The sequence below is a fragment of the Pelodiscus sinensis genome, chromosome 7 (genome assembly GCF_049634645.1).
Source record: "Pelodiscus sinensis isolate JC-2024 chromosome 7, ASM4963464v1, whole genome shotgun sequence".
Lineage (NCBI taxonomy): Eukaryota > Metazoa > Chordata > Testudines > Trionychidae > Pelodiscus > Pelodiscus sinensis.
The window spans coordinates 50,676,384-50,689,697 of record NC_134717.1 but is presented as its reverse complement, the minus strand read 5'-3'; the positions used below and the strand labels follow the sequence as shown (position 1 = coordinate 50,689,697).

The following is a 13,314-nucleotide window of genomic DNA, read 5'->3' as shown; positions in this document are numbered from 1 at the left end:
ATAATCAACATTTGCTGTTTGCCTTACACAGCCACACTCACACTTCAGAAATGACTGTTCGACTCTGCTCATTTATTCATAGCTGTTGCTAACACATGATTTCTAGGGAAAATACTTGCAATATAATGGGACTTTCTCAGTGGATAATTTCATTTAAGGAGAAGTCTTTGCTTCCTCTAAAGCATATATATTTTGTGGTGTCTTTCATCAACATCACATTGCATACAGTAGTGATGTATGTCAAACCAGGGACTGCTAGTTTCAATGCAAATTATTTGGCAAAAAGAAATGGAAAATATTCATATAACTTTTTTACTTTACATCGCTAAAATGTGCAATCAAAAGGGTAACATTTTCAAAGTGCATAAGTCCCATTTTCAAGAGACTTAAGGACTTAGCAAGGGCACCTTTTTGGGACACCTGGGGTGGAGGGAGGGGGGTTGGCCACGCATACCAGGAAGCTTCTTGTTTTTCTTCCCATTCCCTTGTCTATCAGGGAGCAAGGGGAAAGTACACGGCTTCTGTGCATGCCTCTCACTCCTGACTGGTGAAAGAAGAGGGCAGAGGAGTAATTAATGAAATCTCTGTACTTTCTTCTTGCTCGCTGATAGTCAGAGGAATGGGAAGAAAAGCAAGCTGCATCCTGGTATGCGTGGCCAACCCCCCCTCCACCCGCTCCCCCCGGCCTCCTGCAATGGTGCCCTTGATACATAGGAGCTCAGATTTCACTGATAGTAAGTGAGATTTAGGGCCCCAAGTCACTCTTGAAAATGGGTTTAGACTTCTAGGGGATGCTGATACTACACCAGGGAGGTGTGATTCCTAGCATGGGTAGACTGATTCACACTAATACTACTGGAGCTAGCCTGCTAAAAATAACAGTGTTGACACTTTAGAATTGACTATAACTTAAGCTAGCCACTCAATTTTGGGGCGAAAGGCTTGTGCAGCTTCAATTTAGGTGACTAGTCCAAGCCACTGCCTAGGCCACAACATTCACACTGTTGAATATATGGCACTAGCTTAAGCAGTGCTTGTACAAGCCTGTCTGGCTCTCCTGGGAATCGGTTGTCCCAGCTGCAGTGTAGAAATACCTCTAGATTTTCAAAAATGGGTAGGCAGATGCAGGTAGGTGCTCAGTTGAATTTCCAAAACACCTGTGCAGGTTAGGCATTGAAATCAATGGAAGTCATATATCTAACCTGCCTATACTCTTTTTGAAAAAGCTATTAGGCCCTAAATTATAACATTTGAAAAAATTAAAATTGCACATATGCAAACAACAATGACTCAGACTACAGAGTGTGTCTAGACTACAGAGTTTTGTCGACAAAACTATACCTGCGTCCACACTACCAATGAGTTCTGTCGACATAACATCGACAGAACTCAGCAGTTTTGTCGACGCTGGTAAACCTCATTTTACGAGGCATAACGCCTTCTGTCGACAGAAACTCTGTCGACAGAAGGTGTTATTGCATATAAACTGTCCTTTGCATCTACACTACCATGTTGACAAAGCAGCTTGCTTTGTCGACAGAACTCAATGTAGTCTAGACGCTCTTTGTCGACAGAAGTTTTGTTGACAGTATCTGTCGACAAAACTTCTGTCGACAGAAGCCTGTAGTCTAGACATACCCTCAGTGTCAGCAAGGCATTCCTTAGTTTAAACATGCTTATTTACTGTGCCCTCTTTTCTCATCTAATCAAAGGTTACCCACTTTCCCTGCTTTTGGATGTTCATGTGATCTAGCAACTGATGCCTTCAGAATGTCTAGTGAATGAATTTTTTTAAATGAATTAAACATCAGAATTTACATATTGTGTCGGTCTGACTCTGTGTAACTAACAAAAGGCAATGTGGCATTGCAGTGATGGTACCCATAGCTGAAATATAAAAATACCTCTGGTTTACTCCCTTAGCTAACATGTTTTAATGTCACTTCTAAATAACTAATACAAATGTCAACTTTCTCCCTTCCTCCCCACATGCACGTTTTGTCTGATTTAGTAACATCTCACATCTCCACACATCTGGGTCTCTTTGTAGTTGTGGAGACAGAAAATGTGCAAGATTTTTATATTGTATCCTGTAATTATAATCCTCATTTTATTTCTCGAGCGAATGAAAGTTGCATTATCAACTGTAAGATAAACTGTGAATTGTCATTTATGGCAACTGCTTTTGCAAATCAACTCCTTGAACTGATGCTAGATAGTAAAGCACTTACATTATCTCATCTTCCATAGTGGGGGGCAATTAAGTTTGAAATTTTACAAACAAATAGGTGCTATCTGAATTACAGTTTATCATTAACTGTATTACTGAATATGTCTCTATAGTTCAGTGTTTGACATACAGAATACAATGCAGGCTAACGAGTAACTGTGTCACCCCTGCCCTCTAACCAAGTGTGTCCTTTACACTGCCTTGCTGCTTTAGTTTGCAGCATGAATTGCTTACCAAACAGTCTCCAGTATGTAAGTCTCTCCCAGTTACAGTCTGACCAGCAAATTTTGAGTTTTCAGATACCATCTTTCAGGGCATACTTTTACAAAGATTAGTAGCATGCGTGGTGTGAATACAGGGATGCTTTCTGCCACATGAAGTAAAACAGAATTAGGGCATCATAGAAATGACAGTTTGTGCCTCAAAGAACAAATCAGAAGACTTCAGATGCACATAGAACGCAAAGCTTAGATCTCAAGGTCATGGGCTGTTAAATCAGGGTAGCTGGCATGAGATGCAGCATTAATCTACAGGGTCAAGAGGTATGAAAAATGAACATTCTTGCAGTCTCCTCAGGACTGCAGATGCAATGAACTTTTTGAGATACAGGAGACCTAGATGAGATCCCAAAAATAATTATCTCAAAGGATGAAGAAGGAGAGCTTGAGGACTTCCTGACTTCAGACTTCTACCCTAGGCTCCTCCTCTCTCTGATTTTAAAAAGGGAAATGCTTTACATTTTTATCTCATAATTTTTTGTGTGGTTGCATTTATGATGTCATAAACAATGAGATTATGACTAGGATAGGCACAAAATGAAAGTGTTTGTTTATGGAAAAAGTAGATGGTTCCTATCAGCAAATATGTAATCCGTTTGTGAGAGGAGATACTGGAGGAGAGCTTCCTGAGAGGTAATGAATTTCCATTCAGCTGTTCTGTTCTCATTACCTTTAAGATTAAGTATGAAAGGGCAGCACACACACACAAAAGTCTGATTTTCAGGATGTGGAATGTAATTTAAAGTGAATACAAGGATGTAATCATTAAAAAATGGAAAGAGCCACAAACTTTTAAATACTCATATCTCCTTTGCAATGATTGAAAGAGCCAGACGAATACCTAGAAACCATCTACTTCAAGACAGACCCAAGAAAACCAACAATAGAACACCACTTGTCATCACCTACAACCCCCAACTTAAACCTGTCCAACACATTATCAATAAACTACAGCCTATATTGGAACAGGATACCATACTCAAAGAGGCTCTGGGAGACAGACCCATAGTCTCCTATAGACAACCACCTAACCTCAAGATGATTCTTACCAACCACCACAGGACATACCACACTAATACCAACCCTGGTACCTTCCCTTGCAACAAACCCCGTTGCCAGCTTTGTCCACATATTCATTCTGCTGATACCATTATTGGACCTAACCAAGTGAGTTATAAGATCAAGAACACATATTCCTGCGCATCCAGAAATATAATCTATGCTATCATGTGCCGAAAGTGTCCGTCTGCTATGTACATTGGACAAACATCTCAGACACTTCGCCAAAGGATTAATGCCCACAAAACAGATATCAGACAAGATCACAAAGAGAAAACAGTTTCTTGCCACTTTAACCAGAAAGGACACTCTCTAAATGACTTAGCCACCTGCATTCTGCTACAAAGACCTTTTACATCTGCACTTGAAAGGGAATCCTCTGAACTGTCATTTATGTTAAAATTCGACACTTGCCAACAAGGACTTAACAAGACTTTGAACTTTCTCACCCATTACCAAGACAGTTTCCCCAATTATCACCTGTAATACCATTAACTCACAAACATCCCACTCTCCCTACCTTTAATATCAGCAATTCACAGACACTTACCTTCCTTCCTCCCCCTTCCCACCCCCCCGCATCCCCCTTCTGTTCTGCAATGTGATTTGTCCTTTTCATATTTGTTCATTTTTTTAATTGTATCCTTTGGTATATATGGTTGTGACTACTTTCTTCCACTATTTGATCTGAGGAAGTGGGTCTGGCCCACGAAAGCTCATCATCTAATAAACCATCTTGTTAGTCTTTAAAGTGCTACATTGTCCTGCATTTTGCTGCTATAAGTGTCATTCTTTAACTCATATGTTTTTAAAAGAACTCCAAAAAGGAAACAATCCATTCACATTGTACAGGTCAGACCTCCCTTGTCTAGCACCCTCAGGACCTAAGTCATCCCGAACAATGGAGTTTACTGGAAGAGGGGAGGTCCAGGCTGTACGCTTTGCTTATGAGTGGGGCTATGCTCCCTACCACTGCCTCCAGCTCTCCTACCCGCCGGCGTGCCAGACCTGACATGAGCTGAGCCCCCATCCTTCTGCTGGTCCAGGGTCTGCACCCAGCTAACTCCAGTCCCAGATGGGGCTGAGTTCCCTGCAGCTAGCCCTAGCCGGGATTGCGCCCCTGCACCACACCAGCCCCAACTGAGGCTATGCTGCTTACAGTGCCAGCCCCCGACCGGGGCTGCACTCCTGGCTACCAGCTCCACAACCTACAGCCCTGGTCGGGGTTGCACTCCTTGCTACCAGCCCTAGCCAGGGCTGTGCTCTCACCCACACTGCACCCTCTTGGGCTGGGCTTCCCACCACCAGCATTGCCTGGGCTATGATTCTGAACCTGCCCAGCTGGGGCTCTCTGGTTCAGCAATTGCCATGGTCCTACCACACCACAGATGTTGCTGGACTCATGTTGTGGGGGGGAGGGATAGCTCAGTGGTTTGAGCAGTAGCCTACTAAACCAGGAGTTGTCAGCTCAATCCTTGAGGTAGCCATTTAGTGATCTAGGCAAATCTGTCAGGGATGGCAGTTGGTCCTGCTGTGAGGATAGAGGATGGGAAGCAATGACCTCTCAAGCTCCCTTCCAGTTCTATGGGATAGGTATATCTCCATCTATTCAGAGAGTCCTGGATTTTAGAGGTTCAACCTGTAGACTGCTTACTGAATTTGAATGTGCATACTGGAAAAGAGAGGGCTCAGACATCAATGGCAGTCCTTGGCTAACAAAATTCAATTTGATCTTTTTCAAGTTCTTACGCTCTGGTCATATATGTGGTATCTGACCACTTTCCAGCTTCAAAACAAATGAGGAGATTCTCTTTCTGGGTGTGCAGTGTCTGTCTGGAGGATGTTTTCTCCTAACCCCTAGAGCTGTTCTGACCCTTTTATCAGACAACCTCTAACCAAGAATAACTCTCTCTCAAACCTAGAATTTAGCCCATACACTAATGGTATAGTCCGAATGCCAGAGTAACCTGAGTAACTACTGTGAAATTCTGAAGTTCTCAAAGTCACTGAGGCAGAGTGGTCTGGTGAAGGAAACAATGGACTAGAAGTAAGGTGGCTGGGATCTAGTACCACTTCTGCCACTGACCTGCTGTGAGACCTCGAGCAAAAGCTTCCACATTGTCTCCCAATCTTTGTCTTCTCTGGGTATATTGTAAGCTCTTTGGGACAGGGACTGTCTTCTGCTGTGCGTTCATATGAAATAGGCTCTGATCTCAGTTATGTCCTTCAGCCACTACCAAATGCAAACATTAGATAAATAATAATTAAAAGATATTTCAGTATTCAAGGATTAATCCTGCTTTGTAAAGTGTTAGGGAATCTATACCAACCAAGGCAGGGCTGGGCAAAATATGGCCTGGGGCTGGGTCCGGGCTGCCACACCATCAGATTCGGCCTGCGGCCCACCCTGTCAGGACCCACAGGCACACAGCCGTGGTTTAAAGCACAGTCCATGCGGCTCTCTGCTCTTCAGGGAGGGGAAGGCTTCATGTGATCTCCCAGCCCCCAGCCCAATCCTCAGCTTGTATAGGCTGGAAACAACTGGCCAATAGGAACTGACCCCAGTCAATCTCTCAGCTACTATTGTCTGGAAACAATCAACCGATAGGAGCTGAGAAATTGGCCTACGGGTCACAACTCTCTCCCAGACCTTGTACCAGCTCCTACCCTCCTTCCCCAGGCAAAAATCCTCTTCTGCACCCAAACACCCTCCCAGACCCTGCACCACAATCCCCTGCCCCAGGTCACCACCCAAACCCTCTGAAGTCTGCATCCCCTTTTCCCCTTCTCACAGGTCACAATTCTCTCCCATTATTTGCACCTCCTCCTAGAGCCCCATTCCTAGGCCAGGATCCTCTCTTGCACTCATACTCCTTCCCTGACCCTACACCCCAATCCCCTGAGCCAGGTCACAGCCCCCTTCTTCAGCCAAACTCCCTCTCAGAACTCACACCATCCTCTGCACCCTAGTCTCTGACCCCGTGTGCTCTTACACCAACCTCCAACTTAGTCCCCGCATATTCACCACAGAAAAGTGCAGCCCTTGACCACTTTCCAAAATCTTGAAGTGTTCCCTATATCAAAAACTATTGCCCACCCCTGAACCAAGGACAGCCCCAGCATGTCAGTGTAGTCAACTGTACATCCTCCTGCAGCTTCCCCCCACCCCTGTCAGATACAGATCAATCCTGGAGGCATATCAAAGAGTAGAAGTTGTGAGTCAAGGTTGAAAAGGCTCCCAGAGAGCCATTCCTGCCCATGAAAATCAGATCAGGTGGACCCCAGGATTGGCACAGACAAAAAATTGAGTAATAGCCATTGCGTACCCTTTCTCCCCCCCAAAAACCCCTCACATATACTGAGCTCAGGTGCACATGAGGACTGAGCCTTCACTGTGTGTGGATAGTCCATAACTCCCCTATGCATCTGTGAGATTGTACTCAATGATGAACAAAGCACAGACAATCACAACACAGAGAATGGAAAAAGCCAAAATATTGTAGCAACTAAAGATACTTCTGAAGAGAATACATAGGCCAATTAGTCATTGAACAGACTGTAAATGTCAGTCTATAATAAGTGTTGGATAGACATCTATCAGAGATGATCTAGACAATGCTTGGTCCTGATATGAGGGCAAAATACTTGACTTGATGACCTCTCGAGGTCCCTTCCAGTTCTAGGATTCTATGATTCCAAGTGTGATCCTTCTAGGATGTAGTTGTTTTGAGTATAATATAGAAAAGTGTCAGTTATAGTTTTTTGTGGTTTTTTTTCCAGCATTAGGTTCTCTATTTTGAGTACAAATAATTTTGTTATGGATCTATACCAGCGTTTCCCAAACTATGGGCCGGGGCCCGGTGGGAAAAAGATACTGGGTCTCAGGAAGTGCTGGCGAGTTACAGAGCCGGGGGCCCTGCTCCACCGATAAGTGGAACTGGGTCTCTCTGCTGGGCGCGTGTCCCCCAGCACCGGCCGTGCCGGCCCCCCCGCACATCCTCCCACCCCACTCCCAGAGCGTCTCTGCCGTGCGCGGCTCCTCCTCACCACCTGCTGCTGCCCATGTGCAGCATTGCACGTGGGCAGGGAGGATGCCCGGGCATGACGTGATGTCACGGCCCTAGATTTTAAAAGTCTTTGGAGGCACGTGTTGGGGCCACGCTGATTCTTGTGGCTCCCAGCCCCGCAATGTGGAAGGCAGAACGTAGGGAACGGGCTTGGGCGGGGGCAGAGGCCAAGGCAGCGGCGGTGGCGGTGGGCTTGCGCGGAGGAGTGGAAGGAGAAAGGGCTTGGGAGGGGAAGGCACCAAGGGACAGGGTGCAGGAGAGAGAGACAAATGCCAGGGGGCCAAGTGCAGAGAATGAGGGAAAGTGGAGGGGAGGTGTCAGTGGGAGACAGGGTGATGCTGGGAGAGGAGAGGAGAGGGGAAGGGCATTGGGGGCTGGAGGAGGAGGATCTGGGAGAAGGCTTGAAAGAAGGGGTGGGCATGAGAGAGGTGGGGATGGAGCAAGTCATGTGTGAGGGCACAGAGGGGCAGGAGGGGATGGGGAAGAGAGTGCTGAGGGGGTGGGTATCAGGGAAAGAGAGGGCAAAGGGGGCAGCGGCAGTAAAGGAAGGGGGAGGCACCAGGAGAGGTGCAGGTGCCAGGGGATTCTGGGGTAAGGAGGAGGGGAGAGCTGGCAACTGGAAGCAGCACTGGATGGGGGAATCAGGGCAGGCTGGGGAGATTAGGGGGCTGTGAAAGCAGGGCTGCCAGGGGGTGTGAGGTTGGGGGCAGGGAGCTGGCAGGGAAAGATAGGGGACGGGAGAAGAAGTGGCTGCCGGAAGGAGGGCTGGATGCGGGCAGTGGGGCTGGCCAAGGGAGATTGGGAACAAAAGGGGGGGGGGGACCTGGTTGCCCTGGAGGGTGTTGGGGGAAGTGGGGCTAGCCAGAGGCGCAGCGGGGGGAGCAGAGGAGAGGAATGAATCAGCCTAACCATACTAACATTGCAGGCTTTGCTGAAGGTAGCACTTCTTCTGACCACGAGGGGATAAGAGTAGGTATTCGGTACTTAGCTTTACGATATGGATAAAACTGCAGTTATTAGATAAAACAGTTATTAGATAAAACTATAGCATGTTATTTTTCATACATATGGAACAAAACATGAACTTTAAGCTAGATGATTTTAGCTTGAGGAAAACAAACAAACAAACAAACAAATAAACAAACAGAAATATAAAGTCTCCATACGAGAGAGCGAGAAAAACTTCTCTCTCGCGCGCTTTCTCTCTCTCTAATGATAAAATCCTCCATCTTAAATCTCACAGTTCTACCCACAAGCAGGGAGATGTTAAATTAAAAGACATTTAAAGATTTTATAGAATAATAAATAGACAGTGTGAAGCAAGAACACTGGTTCATAAATCTATAATTCACTATGCATATTTGGCATTGTACCATGACATTTATGTCAATGAGCTCAATATCATATTCCATTCATGCAAACGGGGCAATAAAGTGTGATGTGCAGAGACGGAAGATAACTTTACTGGCCAAAAAGCACAACAACAACAACAACAAACCCCTTTGTACCCATGTTCACCTCCAAAGACTTCCAATCAGAAGATGACAAGAATCATTGTGCAAAGCAATCAATTTTAAGTATTCTTTAATGCACCTTGACCCTGAACAAAGGAGGCATATATATTAGTGAATGAGCCTGTGATGTGTCACCTTGCCATATCTTACTCCTCAGTGAAAACACACACAGAGACAACCTAGAATTGCTCCTTCAATCAGAGTTCTCTGATCTTCCAGTTCCACTGACATTACAGTTACTCTTGGCAATAGGGAAGCCTTGAATCCTGTGATTTCCCCCAAGTTTGAGCACATATGTTGCAAAATTTGCAACAGGCCCTATCAACTGTTGAAATCTGTCAAAAACAAATGTTGGTCTCTTTCATGCCAATGTTCTATTTGGAAGCAACGTTTTTAACAAATTTGTTGTGATGCTTCAAAGAGCTCATGAACACTCATCTATATCTATAGTTTAGCGTGCATCTGTCTTTCTGTCTATCTGTCTCTGAGCGTCCATTTGTTCAATTACTCCTCCTAAATGATAAAAGCTAAGACCACCACGTTTGGTATGAAGCTTCCTCTTTTCTTAACTTAAATCAAGGTCAGGGATTGGTTGTGTCAAGACAACCTGAAGCCCCCCCCCGGGTAAAGGACACTGGGGGAAGTGAGGCTGCAGGGAGAACTATCCTGCAGAGTATTCACTGGGGGCAGCTGCACCACCCAGGGAGTGCCCAGCAGGGTCGGAGATCTGCCATCTTGCCTGCCAGCACACCAGGAAGTAGCCCCTCTGCACCCCAAACCTTTTCCCCACTCCCGGCACAGAGTCGGGAAGGAGAAGAAGGCCCCTGACAGCTGGGGAGACCTGGTAGGGGAGAGAACAGGTCCCTGGTGGCTGGGGGGGCATGGAGGAAGAGACCAATCCCTGGCAGGCTGAAGGAGTCTGGGGGAGGAGAGAGAATGTATCTAGCAGGTGGGGGACCCCAAACTGAGCCCTTCCTTACCCTCCAACCTACACTCTCGCATCTCATCTGCCCTCTTGCATCCTCCCTCATGTCCTAAGGCCCTGCCCTGAAGGACCTCGGCAACGTCAGGTAATTATTCTAATAGGATGAAATTTATTGCTTAGCCTGTTCACTGTTACTATTAATTATAGTGAATTTGTCACCCAAATCATAGTTTTGTTTCTACAGTAAAACTCCAGTGGTCCGGCATCCAATGCTCCGGCACTCCTGATGGTCCGGCACCATCTGGAACCTGGAAGTGCTCCGGGCAGCCAGACAATTGGAGCTGCTCTGCCCCCAGCTTCCCCGAATCAGCCTCTGCTGAAACTGACCAGCGGCTGACTTGGGGAAGTCTGGGGCAGAGCAGCTGGGGTGCTGCTGGGTTGGTCCCACAGTGCCGAGGGGCGTATCCCCCCCACTCCACCCCCAGACTCCACATAGCCCCCCCTTCCGATAGTCCGGCATATCTGATAATCCAGCACCCCCTGGGTCCTAAAGGTGCCGGATTATTGGAAGTTTACTGTATTTTTATTATCCTGAATAATGAATAGCAACAATTCTTGTGTGGAGGTAAATATGGAAGCCTGTGCAAAAACAAGAAATTCACCAACCATTTGTGTGACTTAAAGCTCATTAATGCAAATGTTCACAAATAGAGATAAAAAGGAACACATACATAACTGAATGACCAGCTATTCAAATAGCTGTTTGCAAATGCTATTTTTCACTATCTCTAGTCAAAGATATGTGGAACTATAAGTTTGTTCCACTGTGAAAGATTGAAAAATAGATTAATGAAGTATTTAGTTATTTATTGTATTTCCCACAAATACACAGATACACTGATATATTGGGAACTCCACAAATGGGTAGAGGTGGTCATTTCTTTATTTTTTCCAGTTCCTCCAAACTATAATAAACTCACATTTTATGGGAATAGCGGAAGAAGTGTTGTGGGGGAGGCATTATTCTTCCAGATAATTCTCAACCTAAATTACAAATTAATTTCCAGCTTTTATATTGTGTTGAACTTGTCTCCCAATCTTTTCTATAGTATAAGCAGTCCTTAAAGTGATCTAAGACCAAATATGGATTAGGGATATGAATAACTAGTTGACTATCCAATAAGCAAATGCTTATTTGATAGTCGACAGGCTAGTCGACAAGTTGCTTCCCCCCACCCTTGCTGCCTCTATCAGAAAGGCTGTGGGGGGGGGGGGTGAGGGGAAGGTGCTTCAAAGCAGCAGCGCCACTTGGAGCCTGGGGCCAGACCCTGGGTTTCATGCAACACTGATGCTTTGAAATACCGTATGCAGCCTGGGCCAGCTGGGGTGTCCCTATGCTGCACGTGGCGTTTCAAAACAGCAGCGCTGCGTGGAGCCAGTGATCAGCAGGGGACTCCCCACCTGACTCCAGGCCCCATGCAGTGCTGCCTCTTTGAAACACAGCATGCAGCGTGACAGTAGTCTCCCCACAGTGTTTCAAAGTAGCAGCACCACACGGAGCCTGGGATCAGCAGGGGAGTCCCCAGCTGACCCCGGCCTCCATGCGGTACTGCCACTTTGAAATACCATGGGGAGCACAGGGCAGTGAGGGGTGCTTTCGCCTTCGAAGTGTAGCATCAGCCCTATAGCTGTTGCTAAACTTCAGATGCAGAGGCGCCCTATCGACTAATCGAATAGCCGATGCAAATTGAATTGACTATTCGATTAGTCAATCAAAATTTAACATCCCTAATTCGGATCTCTCTTACATCTGTGTAAACCTGGAGCCCCTTCAGTGGACTTACTCCAACTTTATATCAGTTGCAGATTAGACCTTGGCCCTTAGTTTCTTGAACATTCTTTTATAATACAGCAATTCATTTTTAATTTTATTTAATTCCCCAAGAGAAAAGCACTCTTAATATTATTAGAACTGCACTGTCATGTCAACATGCATTGTGCTTGTATTACTGGAAGGTCTCAATAAGACCTTTTATTCTAAACTATGTAGACAGCTAGACAGCTGCACCTATAATATTATATTCTATATTCAAAGACTGGGAAGTGGTTGCACAAATTATTCTTAATTTATTCTACTGGACATTTTTGCATTTTAATGAGAAAAAGGCCTTGGACCGTAACTTGCAAACATACAGTTTTCTCTGCTCTCTCCTCCCCCTTTCCCTTTCTTTCACTCACTGTAAAATGGTGAGCAATTAAACCAGGTTGCTATATTTGGTATATCTAAACTTCACAAGTTGATAGCATAATGATTTTAATAACTACTTTAAATGTAACACAGTGACAAGTTGACACCTGAGGTTTGTGTCCTGCAATTTTATTTTTCAAGCATTCTATTGTTATGCCAGAGGAATAGCAATATGATTAGGAATATATTTAAGAGTCATTCCATGCTACTGCTTCTTGTTTTTTATTCAGCTTTTCTTTTTCCAGTTTTAGCTTCGCAGACACACAAGGAACAAAGGTCCATCTCCTGGCACTAATTTTGGAGAGTTTGTTTCACCATGTACATTACTATTCCCAGAATGGAACCACTTCCCTGGTAGTTCAGATGTAAAGATTTCTGCAAAGGGCACTGATGTTTGATTCAGCAAAAGGTACTCAAACACAAGTTAACATTACTAGAGGCATGCCAAGACCTAATATTCATAGTCCACCAATGAAACAGGGAGAGATATGCCCAGCAATATAGTGTTACAATAATAACACAATATTGTCCTTCTATGAAACCCTGCCATCTCAAAGTGTTTCACAAACTATTAATTAATCTCCATAAGAGTAAGACTTACCAGATATATTTGACATCTGGAGAAAATTAGGCAAAAGCAATTATTAATCCAACGATACCGTACGGTTTATAGCAGAGCAAAGATTAGAATCAAGAATTTCAGATTCACCCAGAAGATTATCCTTTCTGCCAAATTTTCAGCAGCCCAGAATTTAAGAATGAGATAACATTTGAATTTTATCAATAGATAGATAGATAGATAAATAGATAGATATAGACCAGTGTAACTTTTAGTATTGCCTACATTTTCAGTTTCATTCTAGAACTACTACATTCAATTTAAAAAATTGTTTGCACATATGAATAAGAAATGCATAGGGCTGAATTCTCTCTGAAGACTAAAGTCAGGGACATGAATTTAAATGAGAGACGCTTGCACATATCTGAATGCTG

General features: G+C 44.7%; 1 protein-coding gene across 1 annotated transcript in view; it reads right to left on the bottom strand.

Moving 5' to 3' along the window:
- ZNF804A (zinc finger protein 804A) overlaps positions 1-13,314 on the bottom strand; it is a 265,769-nt gene that overhangs the window by 96,292 nt on the left and 156,163 nt on the right. The gene's annotated exons all lie outside the window — the stretch shown is intronic.